At 37.7% G+C, this 24,233-nt stretch overlaps 1 protein-coding gene across 3 annotated transcripts in view; it reads right to left on the minus strand.

Moving 5' to 3' along the window:
- Nucleotides 1-24,233, minus strand: part of LOC115212467 (TBC1 domain family member 16) — a 96,555-nt gene that overhangs the window by 52,357 nt on the left and 19,965 nt on the right. The window contains exon 1 of one of the 3 annotated variants that reach the window (XM_036507502.1): nt 8,784-8,937. The exons of the other annotated variants lie outside the window; for them this stretch is intronic. The gene's annotated coding sequence lies outside the window, so the exon portion shown is untranslated. Of the gene's footprint in view, nt 1-8,783; nt 8,938-24,233 lie in introns of those variants that run through there. 3 annotated transcript variants of the gene reach the window in all.

Below are 24,233 nucleotides of genomic sequence, written 5' to 3' on the forward strand. Positions count from 1 at the left end.
TGCTATAGGCATTCCAGATCACATCTAGAGAAAGGTTACTCAACTGATTGATATGAAGTCACTTACAAACATACCCCAGCCGCCAACCCACAGACATACTGTCTCGCCTCTCTACCTTTACTACTATAACTACAATGGTTTCTGCTCTTTGGAGTTGGCTGGTCCTGTGTCACACTCAATTCACTCATCTCTCCTACTCTCATTACTCCATGTTATACCCATCTCCCTGCTGCCTTGTGTGGTAATTAACTAAGCTTTTAGAAAAAGGCTAAGGGAGTAAAACCCTAAAGAAAATTCAGAGGGAAGTACTCAAAAGCAGATGGCTTCCTCTGTGATTTCATGCATGCTGCAAATATACAGCTTACTTTTTCTATTGTGGCTTATCCATGAGTGGAGAGGTGGTTAGTGTACTTGGGACCAGGTATTCGCTTCTGGAAACAGCCTAGGCATTTGTGAAGGTTAAGTTATTGTTGCTGCAATACTTTTAACCAAAAACGAACACTGAAAGAAGCCTATCGTATGTGTGTGTGTGTGTCTGTGTGCATGCGTGTGTATTTGTCCACCCTCCCTACATGACTACTGATGTTGATTTGTTTACATCCTTGAAAGATAGCAGTTTGGCAAAAGAGACCAACAGAATAAGTACGAGATGTTAATTTGTTCAACTAAACCCTTCAAGGCAGTACCCCAGCATGGCCACAGCCCAATGAGAGAAATGAGTAAAAGATAAAAGATAGCAGAAATATTGGTTTCAAATTTGGACACAGGGCCAGTAATTTCAGGGGAGGGTGTAAGTTGATTATATTGACCCCAGTGTTGTGTTTAACTGGTAATTATTTTACTGACCCTGAAAGGATGAAAGGCAAAGTCAACCTTGACAGAATTTGAACTCAGAATGTAAAGGTAGCCAAAATGCTGCTCAGAATTTTGCCTGGTGCAGTAACAATTCTGGCAGCTCACTGCCTTAAAGAGAGTAGAAATATTGGCTTTAAATTTCTGGCATGAGACCAGCAAGTTTGGGGCAGAGGGTAAGTCAATTACATCGACCCCAGTGCTCAAATAGTATTTATTTCACCAACCCCAAAAGGATGAAAGACAAAGTCAACCTTGGTGGAATTTGAACTCTGAATGTAAAGACAGATAAAATGCTGTTAAGCATTTTGTCTGGTGTGTTAATGATTCTGCTAGCTCACCACATTACAGAAATATTAAATAATGTAGTGGCTGAGTGGTAAGAAGCTTGCTTACCAACAACATGGTTCCAGGTTCAAAGCTGACCAAAGCCTTGTGAGTGGATTTGGTAGACAGAAACTGAAAGAAGCCCGTCGTATATATGTATGTATATATGTGTGTGTGTGTGTGTTTGTGTGTCTGTGTTTGTCCCACAACATCGCTTGACAACCGATGCTGGTGTGTTTATGTCCCCGTAACTTAGCGTTTTGGCATAAGAGACGAATAGAATATGTACTAGGCTTCCAAAGAATAAGTCCTGGGGCTGATTTGCTTGACTAAAGGCAGTGCTTTCAATATGGCCGCAGTCAAATGACTGAAACAAATGAAGGAGCAAAAGAGTAATGTTATGAAGCAGAGAAATTCAAAGATGGCCATAGCAAAATATCTTAATCACTTGAAAGTGCCAGTGTTTACACAGTGAAACAAGTTATTCCCTGTAACAAGTGAAAAAAAAAAAGTAAGGTGTGAATAATAATAAAAAAAACAACATATAATATACATACACTGTATTTTAGATATGAATATAGCTGCCTCATTCCATGTGGTTGATAGTTTCTGCCACCTAAGTGACCTAATTAGTGCTGGGTTGGCTTTTAATTCTTTTTAAAAAAAAAAAAATTTTTATATCACATTTCATGAACAATAGTGTTGTCATTTGTTACAGGTTTACAATGAAGCAGTGACTGGTTCACTGCATTTGGAACACCAGTTAACAATGACAAAGGAGTGCCTGTGCAATTTGTGTCAAATGAATATGTTGGTTTCAAATTTTGGCACAAGACCAACAGCTTTGAGGGGAGGGGCAAGTTGATTACATCAACAACCTCCTCCCCCAGTGCTTGACTGGTACTTATTTTATCAACCCCAAAAGGTTGAAAACCAAAGTCAACTTTGATGGAATTTGAACTCAGAATGCAAGAATGGATGAAACGCTGCTAAGCATTTGCCTGATATGCTAACGATTCTGTCAGCCTGCCGTACAGCATATTTTAGTTCAAAAGCACCAGTTTATCAGTTTTCTTGCCAATGTTTACATCTTTTGCCAACACACAATAGTGTAAAACACACATATGCACACAACCCACCCCCATTTTGTTTTTGCAATGTTTTCGCAAGAATCTTGATGTTAAATTGTGGGTTGAAACAGATACTGCTGTATTTGTGCACATGAATACCAACAAATACACATGCACCAAAATCTCTCTTGTAGCTCTGCACCAGGTAGTGTAGACAAGGAAGTCAATGAAAAAGCTTTTGTAGTGAAATGAATGATTTTCACAAACCAGTCAATTGACTAATTAATTGATTAATTAGTCAATTAGCAATAAAAAGGAATGAGTTACATCCAGTACCTGTGATTTTATTGGTAGAATGTTATGCCTAAAGTATAACAGTGTATACATATACATTCCCACACACATATAAATGCATACATACACATATATATACATATATATTATATATGTATGTACATACATATATATTTATTAGCAACAGAAACAGTATTTATACAGAGAGGGAATATTTATCCCCACTTAAACGTGGATGTTCTGTTAAAACAAACTATACTGCAGTATACCTCCCCACCAGTGATATATATAGAATAATAGAAGGCGGCAAGCTGGCAGAACCGTTAGCACGCCGGGTGAAATGCTTAGCGGCATTTCGTCTGTCTTTATGTTCTGAGTTCAAATTCCACCGAGGTCGACTTTACCTTTCATCCTTTCGGGGTTGATTAAATAAGTGCCAGTTATACACTGCGGTTGATATAATAGACTTAATCCATTTGTCTGTCCTTGTTTGTCCCCTCTGTGTGTAGCCCCTTGTGGGCTGTAAAGAAATGAGAATAACAGTGCCAGAACAGATGCTGGTGTTGCAATTAGCCAATGAGCTTGTTAAAAGATATTTATTAGTGACAGAGTCAGTATTAATGCCAAGAGGTAATATTTATCCCCACTTAAACATAGATGTTCTGCTTGAACATGCTATACTACAGCAGTTACCATAAGAGAAATTCTCATATTGGCTTTTGGTGCAATATTTATTCCCACTCAAATGTGTTGATAAATATTGACTCGGTTGCTAGTAAATATCTTTTAACAAGCTCACTGGCTAATTGTGACACCAGTGCCTGTTCTGGCACTGTTATTCTTTATATTGCTGGCGGGAAGGTGAATCACTGCTATTTCTAGTGGTCAGGCATCCATTATTGACAAGATCAAGGAAGGTCGAAATTATGTGATCTGGCGGACTCACTACTGGAGGTGTCTGGTATTTTTATATATGTAAACGTAATCTGTTATACATGTATGTATATTATTATAATTGTTTAAAATAAATAAATAGACATAATATAATGTCTAACAGTTGATGAATACCAACCACCTCCTGATCCCCTCCATTTTCTTCTTGCTATATATATATATATATATATATACATGGTCATGGATGTATAGTTAAATAGTTAAGAAGGTTCCTTCCAAACCATATGGTGTCAGGTTCAGTTCCACTGTGTGGTACTTTGGACGAGTGTCTCCTGGTTGACAGAAATTGGAAGAAGCCAACGACGTGTATGTGAGTGTGTGTGTGTGTGTGTGTGTGTGTGTGTGTGTGTGTGTGTGTGTGTGTGTGTGTGCATGCGTGTGTGAATGAAAATGTGTATGTGTACCCTTGCCTTGACATCATGTTGTTTGTTTCCAGGCTTCCATGAAAATCCTGTCAGGCAAATATTACTTTGCTTTGAAACAGGTAATGATTGGTGTAGGAAGAGCAACTGGCTGTACAAAATCTGACCTATGCAAGCATGGAAAAGTGGATGTTAAACATGATGATGATGATGATAGTGGGCTTGTACTGAAGTTCCATGCAATGCAATGAAATCATGTTGTTTTGAACCTAACTTCACAATTGCACAACAATAATCTCAGTGTAGTGAAAGTATCAAAGCAAAAGTAAAAAAGACCCAAAGAATTATCTGAGTGAATAAGTGAGTGAGTAAATGAGTGTGAGTGTGTGTGTGTGTGTGTGTGTGCGTATGCGCACATGTGTGTTTATGTTTCTTTAGCTTGACATTGCATCCTATTTATAAATAAACATAACCATCCTCCAATTGGGGTCATTTTCTGGCAATCTACAAAGAAAATACATCTAACTATTGTGTTTGAAGGACTAGAGAAAATAATTTACTTTGCTTAGAAACAAGTGAATGTTGGCAACAGGAACAGCATCTGGCAGCAGAAAATTTGCCTCAACAAATTGATCCATGCAATTATGGAAAAGTGTACATTAAAATGATGATGATGATGATGATAGTGGTGGTGATGATGAATATATAATGTGATGGATCTTATTCTAGTGTTTAACCCTTTCGTTACCAGCCCGGCTGAAACCGGCTCTGGCTCTGAGTACAAATGTCTTATTTTCATAAGGTTTGAATTAAAATTATCCATCAAACCTTAGTCACAATTTATGTTCCTAACACTAGCTCAATGATAACCAAGTTATTTTACTAAATTCTTTGTTATATTTAAAGTAATTGAAAGAAACACAGAGCATCTCAAAATAAATGCAGTAACGAAAGGGTTAAGGTATTGTGCAGGTGAGACAGTTTCCAGCTGTGGTTATAACATTTATGTCTCAATCACAAGTTCTGTTCAAAAAAATTTGGGATCTGTGAGGCTGGTTAAAAAAAGTTCTCATACATTGCATGACATACTAAATGTATAAATCAGTGGAGCTGTCCTTGTTTATGGTGTATATTTACAACCAAGTGAAATGGACCATCGAGAACTCAGTGTATTTTGATATGGACACAAAAACAGCATTGGAGACAGGATGTATGTTATTTCCACTTAAGATGGTGAAAAGATTAACTGGACGAGTAAATGCATGTATTGCATTCATCTTTTTAAAATAACTGAATACTTTTATGTCATTGACTTTCTAATAGGGAAATGAGTGTGGTGTATATTTTTTCAAGTTAGATAGACTGAGGTTTAAAGAATGACATATCTGTACCTATTGTGCTTGTGTCTAGTAAAAAGAACATACCTTTATTTATTTATAGATAACGCTGTTGATGCACATATATTTAAAATCTTTAAAGACCATTTGTGCATTAATGACCTACTTGCTATTATTTCTTACAGCTTACATTCCTATATAGTTCATATCATGCTTTGTGTCTCTTTAACTTTGCACATATAGCATGATACATAAGTAACTTAGATACCACATGCCAAACATGCATTGCATTTATAAGCAAAACATGTCTGAAAACGTATTTTAATTAAAACATGACAATGAAATCTTATTCAACAATACTAAGGCAAAATCAATTCACATATAGGCGCAGGTGTGGATGTGTGGTAAGTAGCTTGCTTACCAACCGCACAGTTTCGGGTTTATTCCCACTGCGTGGCACCTTGGGCAAGTGTTTTCTACTATTGCCTCGGGCCGACTAAAGCCTTGTGAGTGGATTTGGTTGACGGAAACTGAAAGAAGCCCGTCATCATCATCATCATCATCATCATTTAGCGTCCGTTTTCCATGCTAGCATGGGTTGGACGTTCTACTGGGGTCTGTGAAGCCAGAAGGCTTCATCAGGCCCAGTCAAATCTGGCAGTGTTTCTACGGCTGGATGCCCTTCCTAACGCCAACCACTCCGTGAGTGTAGTGGGTGCTTTTTACGTGCCACCCGCACTGGTGCCAGACAGAGCTGGCAAACGGCCATGAACGGATGGTGCTTTTTATGTGCCACCGGCACGAGAGCCAGGCGAGGCTGGCAACGGACACGAAACGGGGCGGTGCTGGCAACGGTCGCGAAACGGAAAGTTCTCTTACATGCCACCGGCACTGGTAACACATCTGCAATTTCCATTGATCGATTTCGATTCTGATCCTCACTTGCCTCAATGGGTCTTCACAAGCAGAGTTTCGACATGCCACCGGCACTGGTAGCACATCCGCAATTTCCATTGATCGATTTCGATTCTGATCCTCACTTGCCTCAACACGTCTTCACAAGTAGAGTTTTGTGTCCCAAGAAGGGAAGGTATGCATACGTAGGCTGGCTCCATCCCATGTAGAAGGCCACGGGTTGTGGACTCACTTGTCCTGCCGGGTCTTCTCGCGCACAGCACACTTCCAGAGGTCTCGGTCTCTAGTCATTTCCTCAGTGAGACCTAAAGTTCGAAGGTCGTGCTTCACCACCTCGTCCCAGGTTTTCCTGGGTCTGCCTCTTCCACAGGTTCCCTCAACCGCTAGGGTGTGGCACTTTTTCACACAACTATCTTCATCCATTCTCGCCACATGACCATACCAGCGCAAACGTCTCTCTTGCACACCACAACTGATGCTTCTTAGGTCCAGCTTTTCTCTCAAGGTACTTACACTCTGCCGAGTGTGAGTACCGGCATTACACATCCATCGGAGCATACATATATATATATATATATATATATATATATATAATATATTTATATATATACATATGTGTGTGTGTGTGTATGTGGTGTGTGTGTGTGTGTGTGTGTGTGTGTGTGTGTGTGTGTGTGTGTGTACCTCAGTCAAATCATCCAACCCATGCTAGCATGGAAAGCGGACGTTAAATGATGATGATGATGATGATGATGATGTCTGTGTTTGTCCTGCAACATCGCTTGACAATCGATGCTGGTGTGTTTACGTTACCCCTAACTTAGCGGTTCAGCAAAAGAGACCGATAGAATAAGTACTAGACTTCCAAAGAATAAGTCCTGGGGTCGATGCACTTGACTAAAGGTGGTGCTCCAGCATGGCTACAGTCAAATGACTGAAACAAGTAAAAAGAGAAAAAGAAAATATCAAGAAGATATTCTTTGCGTATGAGCAGAAATATAACTAAAGCCCTCACAGTCATTACAAATATCAAATTTTATATTCTCTGATTATTTCTTATGATGGCCTTACATACATGATATTGTTACAATTGCATCTGAGGGTCAGAATATAATACTTGGCTTTAATAAATTGCTGACACTTTACAAAGCTCAGGTGCAACCCAATTTTGAGAAACATTGATATCTTTGAGACAGCCTACATAAAAACTTTTAAGACAGCATTCAAAATAAGGTCACCCAGAAAAATACTACTACTAGGACTGCTTCACCTTTGAAGAAAAGGTGTTCTTACCTAATGAAACATCAACCTGTGTTGCATATCTAGACATGCTCTTATATACTTAAATGATAAACTTCTGGAAAGTTTTACAGATTTTTACAGTTCAAGTGATGGCTTGGATCTGTAATCTTCGAATCAACTTTCTCCTTTCTGGTTTTGAGAAGCCTAATTTCTCATGATTGCTATAGCCTAGTCGTGTTTATCTGCATCAGTGTTTCCATATCAGCTCACCTGGATTTCTCTAATAGCCACACTTTACCTCGTAGACCTAGTGCTTGATAAAGACTTCAGAATTTAAGTTCGAATTTTTGAGCACTACTATGTTTTCTATACTGAGCCGCTCTCTAGATCTCGTCTGTTGACAGTATACATATACACACAAACACACACATATACAGATACATACAAGGACAAATAGACACACACTCACATATATGTACATACATATATACATATAGTGAAGGCGCATGGCTCAGTGGTTAGAGCGTCGAGCTTACAATCGTGAAGTTGTGAGTTCGAATCCCAGACCGGGCTGCGTGTTGTGTTATTAAACAAGACACTTTATTTCACGTTGCTCCAGTTCACTCAGCTGTAGAAATGAGTTGCAACGTCACAGGTGCCAAGCTGTATTGGCCTTTGCTTTTCCCTCGGATAACACTGGTGGTGTGGAGAGGGGAGGCCGGTATGCATGGGTGACTGCTGGTCTTCCATAAACAACCTTATCCGGACTTGTGCCTGAGAGGGTAAGTTTCTAGGTGCAATCCCATGGTCATTCATGACCGATGGGGGTCCCAATATACATATACATAAACATATCCATTTCTGTTATATATATGTGATGAATAAAGTGGCAAAGAAAATTGAATAATAAATTTGTAAGAAAAATGAAGATAGATGAGAAAATAATACAAGCGAACATGAACATGCTTCACCCTCATCAATAGCCAACCAAATACCATAGCAAATTCAACACCTTTAAACAATGTCCAATTTGGTGGGGTTAGTAATGTGGAAACAACTGTGACACGCATGCACACATACACACACACACACACATTTAAAAAATTAATCAAAGACAGGGAAAAAAGGCAAAGAATAAATTGTTATGGAAAAAATAGTTTCCTGATCAAACCATAAATTAAGACAAGGGGAGAAAAATAGGAAAAAAAATAGATGAAACAAATGTATATACAAATACATAAAATTACTTGCAACAAAAGGACAAAATTAAAAGGAGTTTTGGGATGTATAACATATGCATGTGTGAGTGTGTGTGCATGTGTGTGTGTGTGTGTGTGTGTGTGTGTGTGTGTTTGTGTGTGTGTGATTATAACAAAACGTACCCAACTTTTCTCATCAGCAAGATTTTGAGATTAAATCAAGGTACTTACAGGAATCTTGACATTTTTTAGGAAATGATTTTGTTCTTTTATTCTTCCTACTCAGCTCCTTCTTACAATCAATCTTTTGTTGTGGGATATCTGCAGCATTGAAACAAGCAATAGCATGCTGATCTTCAGCTTTCTTATTCTCACTGGTTCCCACATCAGCCAGTCATGAAAAGACAAACCGAGATTCTAATGCTCATTTGTTCTTCAATGAAAGAAAAAAATTCAGTTTTTTTTTCTACTTCCATGGCTGCTACACTGTGTTTGTTGTAGTTTTGGAGCTAACACTGACTCCAACTAAGTATAATAAAAGAGAGAGAGAGGGAAAAAAACCCAACTCCTCTAAGAAAAACCAATGTCTTAACTCTTTCAAAGTCAAGAAATAAAATGGCCTAGAAATATACTTGCTTTTCTTCGTCTCATAAATGAAAATATAAACGTATCCAATTACATATTAACATTCTATTTTCGTATCCATTTGTGAACTACGATAAATAAATGAATATCTACAACAGTTAGATGACTGCTTTGTATTTTGACAATGATCAGCTGTTGTTTATGAACTTTCTAACAGCTGGCATTATATGAAATATTTATTGAAAAAAAAAACAAAAGCAAAAAAAGCATTAAAAATGTAATAAATAAAGACAAAAAAGCAATAATATGTATTAGTCTGTTTGTGTTTGTGTATGCATGTGTGTGGACATGTGTAATTTTTGTGTTCATTTCTCCATGTTTTTATGAGGTGGGCATATCTTCTGCTACACGACCTCCCACTATTTGTCATGGGCAGACAACCTCTCCTTCAGGTTTAGTGTCCTGAGTTGAGTCTTTGCCATTTCTATCCATGTCTTCCTTGCCTCCTACTTTTTTTTCTTTTCATAGCTGACATCCTCCATGTACATCACAGATTTATACCAGTGCAGTTACTTGCACACTATATACAATGTCTTTTATACTGTTTTATTCCCATCTCATTCCAGCATTCATACACACTAATACTACACATCCAACAGAGCATGCTCACCTCATCTTTTTTTTAGCCTACAAAGATCCTCTACATTTATTATCCATGTTTTGATTCTATGCAACATTTTCCATCTGATTCTTACATTGGCTGCTATGCTTTCAAAGTACCTACCTATTTCTTTACTACCCACAAGGGGCTAAACACAGAGAGGACAAACAAGGACAGACAAACGGATTAAGTCGATTATATCAACCCCAGTGCATAACTGGTACTTATTTAATCGACCCTGAAAGGATGAAAGGCAAAGTCAACCTCGGCAGAATTTGAACTCAGAACTTAAGGGCAGATGAAATACCTATTTCTTTACTACCCACAAGAGGCTAAACACAGAGAGGACAAATAAGAACAGACAAACAGATTAAGTCGATTATATTGAACCCAGTGCATAACTGGCACTTATTTAATCGACCCCAAAAGGATGAAAGGCAAAGTCGACCTCGGCGGAATTTGAACTCAGAATGTAGCAGCAGACGAAATACTGCTAAGCATCTCACCTGGCGTGCTAACGTTTCTGTCAGCTCACCGCCTTTCAAGGTACCTACCTTCACTGCTACTTAGGTCGTCGAGGTAAGAGAAGCTATGAACTATTTCTATGGAGCCTTCTGACCATTTGTAAGAATATATTTCCTTGAATGCTTTCACTGTTGACAAGTGTTGTGCATGAAGTCTTTCTTTTTTGTGAGCCTGCCTATTATTTCACTTTTCTTCCTGAGCACCCATGAAGCATACCATATGGAATTTGCATTTGCTCCTTTTTTGCATATTGAGTATGACCATCAACCAGTAGAGTCTTGTTCCCTTTCTTGCTAAATCTTTTTTTTTGTTTTGTTTTGCCAAAGTATATTTTGCCTAGCACCACTTTAGCATTCAGATTATTCTGTCAAATATATGCTTATTTAATCAGATTGTTTCGAATTAATCATGCATTATCTCATAGCTTTGAGATTTTGATGGTGTGGCTTTGTTTTTAGGATGACATTGTAGGGTAGTTGTAAAAGGCTTGACCAATTCAGTTTGAATGATAAAACAGGTAGAATATTTTGGCCACACATGACCAGTTTAAATGCTAAAGGATTAAGCTTAATATGCACACACTACACCGGTATGGAGATTCTAGGCATTACACACACACATACATACATGGGCAAAGTTTTCTATGGTCAAATCCCTTCTTGACAGCAGCAATCCATTTCTGCTTCCAGACAAGATAATAATCTCCCAGTTTATTGAACAAAATGCCCAGACATGGCTATACAGGAAACTACCCACACATTTCTATTTATATAGACCGCTCGGTTCAGAGTCTCCCTGGACCACAAGTAGCCTGAACTCTTTACACGAACACCACCCTGTACATAACTCCATGTCCCCCTACATGGCCTTGCTTTTTGCTTTTTGAGCCAAAAAATTAACTAACTAACTAACATATCATCATCACCATTATTTAATGCCCCCTTTCCTTGCTTGCATGGGTCAGACAAAATTTGTTGAGCAGATTTTCTACAGCCAGATGTCCTTCCTGTTGCCAATCTTCACCTGTTTCCAAGTAAGGTGGTATTCCCCATGACCAGGCATGTTTTCATGGAATATTGGAAATGATGGGCACTGCTTTGTGTGTGTGCGCATGCACATGCATGTGTGTGTGTGTGATTGTGAGAGAGAGAGAGAGAGAGAGAGAGAAAGAGTGATTGTATATTCTCTCTCATGATATATGTAAGCTGACTTTAAACAGAGTCATTCTTCATACAAACAGTCTTGCTATTTTATAATGCTTTGTGAAAGCATGTCCAGACCAGGAGAAATATTACCTCGCTTAGAAGCATGTGAAAGCTGGGAATATGAAGAGCAATAGGCCACAGAAAAGTCTACCTCAAGGAAGGCTCTCTCTCATCTGACCTATGCAAGCATGGAAAAGTGGTTGTTGAAATGAGGATGATATTTAGCTCAGCACTCTGTATCACTGTTTCGGTTTTCCTGGCATTATAGATTGAAAGATCACAATTCATTATAATAATAATAGTACTATAGTTTTGCCTCATGTTAGCCTTGACTAACAAGTCCGTTGTCATCATCATCATTCATTGTCCTCATCATCATCATCATCATCATCGTTTAATGTCCACTTTCCATGCTAGTATGGGTTGGACGATTTGACTGAGGTCTGGTGAACCAGATGGCTGCACCATGCTCCAATCTGATCTGGCAGAGTTTCTACAGCTGGATGCCCTTCCTAATGGCAACCACTCCGAGAGTATAGTGGGTGCTTTTACGTGCCACCTGCACGAGGGCCAGTCAGGTGGTACTGGCAACGACCTCGCTCAAATGTTTTATGTGCCACCTGCACAGGAGCCAGTCCAGCGGCACTGGCAACGACCTCGCTCAAATGTTTTTTCATGTGCCACCAGCACAAGTGCTAGTAAGGCGACGCAGGTAACGATCATGCTCGAACAGTGTTTTTAACGTGCCATCGGCAAGGAGGCCAGCTTGTTGCTCTGGCCCCGAACTCACTCGTATGGTACTCTTAGTGCTCCACTAGCACGGATGCCAGTCATCCAATTTGATTTTGATTTCGGTTAACAACATTTAATGTCTGTTTTCCATGCTGGCATGGGTTGGATGGCTTGACAAGAACTGGCAAGGTCAGGGTTCACACCATGCTCCGTAGTCTGTTTTGGCTTCGTTTCTACAGCTGGATGTCCTTCTTAATACTAACCACTCTACAGAGTGTAATAGGTACTTTTTACAAGGTACCATCACCAGTCTATGATCAAAGATATTTCAATTGTAACTATTCTGTCATTTTTTTTTTTATTTTCCAGATATATATTTTAAACAACACTGTCTGATATGACTTTGTTATTTTAAAGATAGCTGTATGTGATTTGAGGGAGATTTGGCTATTGTTTCTAGTAGATTAGGTGACTGTCAAAAGGTTTTTATTGGCTCGATAATAAGAGAGTTATGTCATATTTCTATAGGTCTGACTGATAGCGAATTCTGCTCCTTACAGCTCAGCAATTAATAGTAGAATAGGTTATTTCAATTATATAAATATTTAATTTTGTAAAATACAATGCAGCTGGGAGAAATCATAATATGTTTAGCCTTCATGATCGACTTTTCACTAAATATGTAAAATAACATTAAAAAACAAAACTAAAACAAACTAAACATTCCAAAACATGTCTTCTAACTGTTTTGCTAATTCATATAACCAATTGTTACATTCCATCCTTTTAATTCTATCTTTATTGTCTTTTTTTATTCTATTTAAATCATCATCATCATCATCGTTTAACGTCTGTTTACTGTGCTAGCATGGGTTGGACGGTTCGACCGGGGTCTGGGAAGCCAGGAGGTTGCACCAGGCTCCAGTCTGATCTGGCAGTGTTTCTACAGCTGGATGCCCTTCCTAACGCCAACCACTCCATGAGTGTAGTGGGTGCTTTTTACATGCCACTGGCACAAGTGCCAGGGGAGGCTGGCAGTGGCCATGATCGGTTGTGCTTTTTACGTGTCACCGGCACGGAAGCCAGTCAAGGCGGCACTGGCATCGGCCACGTTCAAATTGTACTTTTTACGTGCCACCAGCACAGGTATCACAACTACAATTTCCATTTGATATTTATTTTGATGTTGATGTACTTGACTCAGTAGGTCTCCTCAAGCACTACCACATGCTCCACTCACACTACACCCATCATAAACTATCTCCCTAAAATCACTCTCTAACATCTTAACAAAAATAGATGTATACATTGGATAATGTTGTTCTTAATATATGAAGTCTGAAAAAGAATGAGATGGCCAAGTCTGGACTGTCTTTGATCATAAGTGTGCTTAATCAGGGTTGATCTTGGGGTGAATATCAACAATGACAACTTATACATACTGTGGTACACAGAGTAACAAAAACAATTAAAATCATATCCAGAAAACATATCCGCAAGACAACATAAATATAATACAATTCCAATTGTGCATCAGAAACCTGAAGAAAACCAAGGGCAACCTCAAACACAACATGTTAAGACATATAACACGAATATAACATAGTATCAAATAATTAAACCAAGACAATAACCCATAGAAGAAAATCTATCTAACATAAACCTTAAAACAAACACTAAAACACTGTGTAATAACCAGCAACATCAACAACAACACCTTACTTCATTATTTGTCACAATAACAACCAAAAAATGTATATACACTTTAATATGTAGCAAACATCTTAAATGACATTTCTGGAAAAAATCTAGTCACAAAAATCTACGCAAAGAAGATAGGAACCTAAAACGAAAAAATGCACTCCTACCTAGGCCATGATTTGACCACTTTCTTCCTCCTAAGCATTTGGAATGCAATTGGGAAATTTAAAAACTCAAAAGCCCCAGGGTCATGCCAAATCACAAACTACATATAAAATATCTAACATCTAAAGGAATCATTGTACTCACCAACATTTATGACTACTTGTATCAACAGTCAAAATTCCAAGATTATGGAAACTGGGTAAAATAATCATAGCAATTAACATAAGTAAAGTAATCAAAGAAATACCTCAAAAATTTTAGGTCATATTCCTTGTCAAATCATAACAGTGAACTACTATGACTTACGAACAGAGAATATATGATGGCTCCAACAACAGAAAAAAACTACTTTCCACATGCACCATTCTAACTACCATTGACATCAGCAATGCTTTTGCTTCCGTTCCCTGCTACTTATTCACTTATACACAAAATATTCAAAACCTTCCAGCAAACTACCTGTCAGGGTGCCAAGCCTATGTAGTGTACAATAACAATACTTCCATAACTTGCAGTTTTCTGAACAGAGTAGCAGAGGATGTTTTCAATAGGAGGAGCTGAGCTTAGAGCTAGCTGACAATACACAGTTATTATACCAGGAACATTGTTGTATTCAGATCGGTGCAAAACTTCCTAGCTGAATTACTAGTTCCATTATGTGCAGTCAATTTAATTTTATGAATCTTCAATAGCATGGATTTTTGTCAGTGAACAGGTCGCAGTCTTAAAGCGACGAAAATATTTTGACAAATTAAACTTAAATGTTGAAGTGAACCGAACAGCTTTTGTGTGTTTCTTAAATGGCTTACAAACACCTTCCACGCTGCAATTGCTTTCGTTTCAGCACATGATCTCAGATCAAATCACTTGCTATGCAAGTACATCTCCGCAATCTGGTCCTTTCCTAAGTATTTACTCTTCATTTAATGCAGACTAATAGACTCTAATTTCATTTGATATATGTTTAGTTATTTCTAATTTTGTTATATCACTCCCAAGAAATATCTTTTTCATATTTCTCAAGCCTGATTTCTCATTTTCATTATCAACCAGAATTACTTTGGAGATTATGCAGTTTTAAGTAGCCAATGCTGTGAGAAACTTTCCATTCAGAGAGGCATGCAGTGTTGATTTTTCTCAAGATAATAATAATATTTGAATGTGAAAGAAAAATGATATAGTATTTCAGATTGTGAAATGGAAAGTGGACGTTAAACGATGATGCTGATGATGATGATGATGATGATATGTATACTCTTTTATTCTTTTACTTGTTTCAGTCATTTGACTGTGGCCATGCTGAAGCGCTGTCTTTAGTCGAACAAATCGACCCCAGGACTTATTCTTTGTAAGCCTAGTACTTATTCTATTGGTCCCTTTTGCCAAACTGCTAAGTTATGGAGATAACACCAACATCAGTTGTCAAGTTATGGTGGGGGAACAAACACAGACACACAAATACATACATACATACACACACACACACATATATGATGGGCTTCTTTCAGTTTCCATCATAAAGCTTTGGTTGGCCTGAGGCTATAGTAGAAGACACTTGCCAAAGGTGCCACGCAGTGGGACTGAACCCGGAACCATGTATATATGTATATATCTATGTGTGTGTGTGTCTGTGTTTGTACCCCATCACCACTTGATGACTGGTGTTAGTGTGTTTACATCCCTGTAACTTAGTGGTTTGGCAAAAGAGATCGATAGACTAAGTACTATGCTTTAAAAAAAATAAGTCCTGGGGTCTATTTGTTCAACTAAAACCCTTCATGACAGTGCTCCAGCATGACCACAGTGAAATGACTGAAACAAGTAAGAGAAAAATAAAACATGTTTCAATAAATTGTTTGTACAAGATGGTGAGCTAGCAAAAACGTTAGCACACTGGGTGAAATGCTTAGCAGTATTTCATCTGTCTTTATGTTCTGAGTTCAAATTCCACCGAGGTCGACTTTGCCTTTCATACTTTCAGGGTCTATAAATTAAGTACCAGTTGTGTACTGGGGTCAATCTAATCAACTGGTTCCCTCTCCCAAAATTTCAGGCCTTGTGCCAAGAGTAGAAAAGAATAAATTGTTTGTACATATTTTCACATGTATTTTTTTTTTATTTACCATTTCAGTATTGGCTTTAATGGGTTTTAAAATTTTCATACCTTTAAATACGTTTGCTGAGAGTGACATAAAGTTGGAAAATCAGCTGAACTTGAGGTTTATTTTTCCCATTAATTCCCCATTAATTTTTCCCATTAAAATGATGCAAAATTGAAAAATGACATCACTGAAAAGGGCATAAATTGAGGTATGCCTATATTTTGTGTATATTTCTATCAGTTGACAATTTAAATCTGACAAAAATGGGAACAAAAAGAAACTTTTTCAAATTCAGCAATGAATTTTATATAAGCTTTACTTTTCAGGATCTTTTAGCACTTCAAACTGAGAAACCTATGCTTTTTATCCAACTTTTTGTATTTTCTCCAAAAGATTTGATGACTACAATTAAAAATCAGCAGAACATCTTCCAATAAAATAATTTGCTAGGCAAATAGGAAAACTAATACAAACATACAAAAGAAAAATAAACAATGTCTGATCGATACAAAAGGATTGATTGATGTTTTTCTTTGTCAAAAGGTTTAGCTTTCTGCTTTGCTTCCTTGGAATTGCCAACGTCTTTGTTACTTCTGTGTACTGAACAAAGAACTATTTTTCTGAGAATTAAGAATACTTAGAACAAATGTGTGTGTGTGTGTGTGTGTGTGTGTGTGGTGTGTGTGTGTGCATGTGTGTTTGCATGTGTGTGTGTGTGTGTGCATGTGTGTGTGTGTGTGTGTGTGTGTGTGTGTGTGTGTGTGCACATGTACGTGTATACAGTCAGGTGTGTATAGGCATGTTTATGCTCAGAAGACCAAGATAATGGAAAAGCATTTATTTTACAGCAACTGTAGGTAACTATTTATCCGAACAGAAGAATGTCAACCTTCTTTTTCTGAAAAGAAGACTTGAAAACAAGAATACATGTCTTTCAGAGAAATTATCTATCATCTCAACCGTCTAACAAATTAACTGGATAACTATATACAAATATATACATACACACATACATGTATATATAAACATATGTATATGTATGTATAATGCAAAGAAGGGTAGCATATTGCCCAGCATCTATACCAATTGTGAATTTATTGTATTTATGGTATCGTTATTATTAATATTAATAGCTATATTCATAATGTATCTCTTTTACTCTTTTACTTATTTCAGTCATTTGACTGCGGCCATGCTGGAGCACCGCCTTTAGTCGAGCAAATCGACCCCGGGACTTATTCTTTGTAAGCCTAGTATCTATTCTATCGGTCCCTTTTGCTGAACCGCTAAGTGACGGGGACATAAACACACCGGCATTGGTTGTCAAGCAATGCTAGGGGGACAAACACAGACACACAAACATACACACACACATATATATATACATATATACGACAGGCTTCTTTCAGTTTTCATCTACCAAATCCACTCACAAGGCTTTGGTCGGCCCAAGGCTATAGTAGAAGACACTTGCCCAAGATGCCACGCAGTGGGATTGAACCCAGAACCATATGGTTGGTAAGCAAGCTACTTACCACACAGCTACTCCTGCACTCCTATAGATATTTTATTTTAAATGAAGCATACACATGTGCAGGTGTGGCTGCATGGTAAGAAGCTTGCTTCCCAACCACATGGTTCCAGGTTCAGTCCCACTGTGTGGCACCTTAGGCAAGAGCTTTCTATTTAGTCTAAGGGACAACCAAAGCCTTGTGAGTGGATATGAAGCTTGTCATGTATATATATCAAATTCCGCTGAGGTCGACTTTGTCTTTCATCCTTTTGGGGGTTGATAAATTAAGTACCAGTTGCATACCAGGGTCAACCTAATTGACTGGCCCCCTCCCCTAAAATTTCAGGCCTTGTGGCTAGAGTACAAAAGAATATTAGCAGCAATTTGCTGCTAATACTGAGAAAGTGTGTCAACTGGTTTGTGTAACAATATGAATCAGCTTGCACAAGAGTGCTAATTGGTTTGTGAAACACGTGTATATGACATAAAGCTTAAAAATACCAATGGTGTTTCCTACATTTTTATTACTGTATAACATGTATAACTAGCCTATCCAGTGATATGATGGCTATTTTCAAACTATGTAAAGTACAGGATTGGAATTTGGAATATGGAACTGCCTACAGAACCCAACCCTTTTAGTAACAAGTCAAGCCTTCAAGCATGACATATTACTCTAATACACACACATACATTTATAGATATGTACTTGTGTGTGTGAGTATATGTGTGTGTGTGAGTATATGTGTGTATGTCTATATATATATATATATATATATATATATACATACATACACAAGCAAACAAATATAATTTCTTGACACGTTGTTAATGTGGTTGGTAATATGGTTTCCAAAGAAGAAATTTTTTTCAATGATATCGCTCCAAAAATCCTATAATCAACTCAATGTATCCTGTATAGGATCAAAATACTTATTGCAAGAACGTGTTTAGGGTATGGAAGTTGCACTTCCCTTTAGAGTTTCTGGACACCTGATGGCATGTAATATCAGCTTTCACTGATTGAATGATCAACTAGTCTAATGGGATTAAGATGGGAATCATATATGATTGTTAATGTTCTGCAAGCTAGGAGCTGAATGAGAAAGATTCTTTTATATAATTTTTAATACTGAGTGTTATGCATTTGCTTTTTTTAAATGTTAGGTGTTTTTTAAATGTTAGGACAATTTTATATTTTGTTTGTATGAGAAGCAGTGTTCTCCGAATGGTAATGAAGGAAAAGACGGGGAAGATGAGAAAGAAAACAAGAAGTGAAGAACAGAATTAGAAAAAGAACAGAAAGCATTTGAAGGGAGAAATGGAAATAGAAAGGGATTGATAAATAAATTAATATGATGAATGTGTGTGTGAGTGTGTGCATGTATGTGTGTACACATACACACATATACACACAAAGATATTTATACATAAGCATATACATTAATACATGCATACATACATATATATATATTTACACACACACACACACACACACAGAAATATGCACATACACAAATAGCTGCAAACATGGCTTTGTTATAAAGTCCACTTCAGTACTACATGGTCAAATGTTTGTTCCCAATGTGTGAATGCTGTTGGGCGGTGTCCTCTATTAAAGCTGTAGGCTGACCAATAGCTTATGAAAGAAAATGACAGACAGAAACTAAAGAAGCCTATTGTTTATATCTACATATAAGTATGTGTGTGTGCAAGTTTGAGTGAGTGAGTTTGTATTTAGTCCTATCTTCAAGACTGTTCACCGATTGTAGACAAAAGGCTCATACAAACATTGTCATTTGTACTCAGCTCTCTACATAACTACTTCTAGATTGTTTGTTGTTCATTAGACTGGGAGATTTTTACCTTGCTTGAAAATATATAAGAGTTGACATAAGGAAGGGCATCTGGTTACAGGAAACTTTGCTCCAATGTAGCCATATCTGATCCATACATATGCCCACCCTCTGTGAGTCTCTGCACTGACTTCTATTCAGTTTCTTGTACCTTGAAGCCATGCTTTAATACCTTGTCATTCCGACCCACTTTTATGCATACATGCATGCATGCATGTATGTATGTATGTATGTATGTATGTATGTATGTATGTATGTATGTATGTATGTATGTATGTATGTATGTATGTATGTATGTATGTATGAACGTAGGTATTTACATACGTACATACATCACCCACACAATTTCTTTACACTTTGAGTTCAAATATTCTCTTATCATTTTGAGCTTGGTTAAATATGTACCAGGGTAGATTTGACTACCTTTACAATAAATTTGTGGCCTTGAGTTACTTTTAGAAATCCTCGTGAATATCATTTTATTTCTTTTTCTTCAAAAGTGTGAAAGCAAAACAGGCTGACTTTGCTTTCAAGCGTCAGTGGATATACTAGATTTATCACAAATATCACAAAACAGGCTGCTTAGGTAATCGTTTTAATTCATTCCTTTGTTATATCAATGCTTATTCTTTGAAAAGTTTCACCCATAACCTAGCTCTATGACTATTCAGTTTCTTTAGTTTGAATTCATTCTATCTACAATAATGGTTAGTCAGTAGAAATACACACAGATTATGAATATCAAGGGGTTTTTTTAATATCAAATTTTCTTACATGGACAGTCAGAAATATAGGTCAATATTTTATGCTTGGCTGAGTACACTGTAAAGGTGAGTCAATATTCTCAAGCATTAAGTCATACATTCAAATAAAACAGAAAGTAACCTTTCAATGGTGGCATATAAAACTAAACATATGGTTATGTTCTGTTAAAGACTAGTACCACAACACTAAATAAGATTCCATTTACACTTTTTGATTAAACTAAGTTTATATTACTTTCCTTTTGACAAATGATATTAGATAAATGCATTCCCTCATGTCAGATATTAGAAAAGATTTTGATTTCTATATTTTACTGAAGAAAATGTATTACAGTTTTCCTTTTAAGAATATTGACAAGGAATACTCTCTCTCTCTCTCTCTCTCTCTCTCTCTCTCTCGCATTTATGCAATATATATATATGTGTGTGTGTGTGTGTGTATGTGAAGGCACATGGCTTAGTGGTTAGGGCATTCGGCTCACGATTGTAAGGTCGTGTGTTTGATTCCTGGCGACGCGTTGTGTCCTTGAGCAAGACACTTTGTTTCACGTTGCTCCAGTCCACTCAGCTGGCAAAAATGAGTTGTACCTGTAATTCAAAGGGGGCCAGCCTTTTCACACTCTGTGCCATACTGAATCTCCCCGAGAACTACGTTACGAGTACACATGTTTGTGGATTGCTCAGCCACTTGTACATTAATTTCACGAGCAGGCTGTTCCAGTGATCATATCAGCTCATATATATATATCTTGTAGGTTATGATGACGAGGGTTCCAGTTGATCTGATCAACGGAACAGCCTGCTTATGAAATTAACATGCAAGTGGCTGAGCACTCCACAAACACATGTGTCTTTAATGTAGTTCTCAGGAGATTGAGCATGACACAATGTGTTGCTGGGCACTGAATTCCTGACTCTACGATCATAAGCCAAATACACTAACTGCTAAGCCACATGCCTTCACCCCACCCACCGCATAATATATATGCACATATATACACATAGATACACACACAAGCATATAAGGTATTCAGGAAGGGACACAGCAGGCATTCTGACTGCATCTGCATGACAAAATTCATCCCCATATCTTTGAATAGGGCCTTAAATTTAATTCATAGGGTTTTGTGAAACTGCTAGTGACTGTGGTCAATCTTTGGCTGGAGAGAGTTGCTCTTGGAAAGCCATATTTATGGCAGCAGGATTTGGCTCCTTGCCACACCTCAGGAATGAATGGTTGTTACAGAATTTCTACAACTTCACCAGTACCAATTTCTTATTTCTTTACTACCCACAAGGGGCTAAATATAGAAGTGACAAACAAGGACAGATAAAGGGATTAAGTTGATTACATCAACCCCAGTGAATAACGGGTACTTATTTAATCGATCCCGAAAGGATGAAAGGCAAAGTCGACCTCGGCGGAATTTGAACTCAGAATGTAACGGCAGACGAAATACCTATTTCTTTACTACCCACAAGGGGCTAATACAGTGAGGACAAACAAGGACAGACAAACGGATTAAGTCGATGTAATCAACCCCAGTGTATAACTGGTACTTATTTAATTGACCCTGAAAGGATGAAAGGCAAAGTCGACTTTGGCGGAATTTGAACTCAGAATGTAGCAGCAGACGAAATACCTATTTTCTCTACCTTGTTTTACACCTATGTACTTGCATGTACGTGTATATACATGTGTGAGTGTGTGTGTGCATACATGCATGTGTGTTCTAACAAGAGATCTATGTTAAGTATAAAGATTATATTATGGTATTAATACTGATTCCATTGTTAATAATTAATTTCTAATAAACCTGCTGGCTATTTGTGACATCAGTTCCTGAAAAGATGCTGATATTCTATATATCATAGCAGCAAGACCTGATTTGCTTTCATTGACTTGATGCCTCCCACTGTTGATTTCCAGTAGAATGAAATCACATGATATAGGAATTCCGGTGCCCATGACAGATGATTCACATCTGCTAAGATCTATGTCTGTGTTTTTATGCACCAAGTGCCTATATGAGAGGGGTTCTCAAGACTAATAACATAGTATTCAGTGATCTAGCAAGATATTCATGTTAATTTGGATACAAAGATTATATTTTGGGATCAATATTGCTTCTGTTATTAATAATTTATATATACATATATATATATATATATATATATATATATATTGATAGAAATGGCAAGACAAATGAATGAAAGAGACCTCAATATTATGTAAATAGAGGAATTTTATCTGTAAATATAATATGTGACAATTATTTGGAAGAGATGCTGGCGTGGGTTTCCACCCCGACATCCGTAACTCAGAGTTTTATCATGGCTACCGAATAATTGTCACATACATATATATATATATATATATATATATATATATATATATACTTTATTTAAAGCAGCAGAAAATTCAAACTAGCAAAAACTGTCTGATGAACGGCAACGAGAAACTCAGAGTAACAGATTTTGTTGAATTTTCTGCTGCTTTAAATAAAGCATACTACTCTACCACTGGTATTTGAGTACTCTTTTTTCCACCTTGTTTCACATTTATGTGTTTACTCCGGTATATATATATTATATATATATATATATATATATATATATATATATATATATATATGGATGAAGATAGTTGTGTGAAAAAGTGCCACACCCTAGCGGTTGAGGGAACCTGTGGAAGAGGCAGACCCAGGAAAACCTGGGACGAGGTGGTGAAGCACGACCTTCGAACTTTAGGTCTCACTGAGGAAATGACTAGAGACCGAGACCTCTGGAAGTGTGCTGTGCGCGAGAAGACCCGGCAGGACAAGTGAGTCCACAACCCGTGGCCTTCTACATGGGATGGAGCCAGCCTACGTATGCATACCTTCCCTTCTTGGGACACAAAACTCTACTTGTGAAGACGTGTTGAGGTAAGTGAGGATCAGAATCGAAATCGATCAATGGAAATTGCGGATGTGCTACCAGTGCCGGTGGCATGTCGAAACTCTGCTTGTGAAGACCCATTGAGGCAAGTGAGGATCAGAATCGAAATCGATCAATGGAAATCGATCAATGGAAATTGCAGATGTGTTACCAGTGCCGGTGGCATGTAAGAGAACTTTCTGTTTTGCGACCGTTGCCAGCACCGCCCCGTTTCGTGTCCGTTGCCAGCCTCGCCTGGCCCTCGTGCCGGTGGCACATAAAAAGCACCATCCGTTCGTGGCCGTTTGCCAGCTCTGTCTGGCACCAGTGCGGGTGGCACGTAAAAAGCACCCACTACACTCACGGAGTGGTTGGCGTTAGGAAGGGCATCCAGCCGTAGAAACACTGCCAGGTTTGACTGGGCCTGATGAAGCCTTCTGGCTTCACAGACCCCAGTAGAACCGTCCAACCCATGCTAGCATGGAAAACGGACGCTAAATGATGATGATGATGATGATGATGATATATATATACTTTATTTAAAGCAGCAGAAAATTCAAGCTAGCAAAAACTGTCTGATGAACGGCAACGAGAAACTCAGAGTAACAGATTTTGTTGAATTTTCTGCTGCTTTAAATAAAGCATATTACTCTACCACTGGTATTTGAGTACTCTTTTTTCCACCTTGTTTCACATTTATGTATTTACTCCGGTATATATATATATATAATATATATATATATATATATATATATATGAATGTATAATACACACACACACACACACACATGTGTGAAGTTATCTAAGGTGCTTGAACAGTGCAATAATGTGTCTGGATGATATTTCATTTATGTTTATATCATAGTCAAAAAACTAACCTATCAAGCTTGTATCTCTATTTATGTTGTTATGCTGACCCAAAATAGCATTGTTTCATTTAGTACTGCAGTTTT

This window comes from Octopus sinensis, linkage group LG1 (assembly GCF_006345805.1).
Source record: "Octopus sinensis linkage group LG1, ASM634580v1, whole genome shotgun sequence".
Classification (NCBI taxonomy): Eukaryota; Metazoa; Mollusca; class Cephalopoda; order Octopoda; family Octopodidae; genus Octopus; species Octopus sinensis.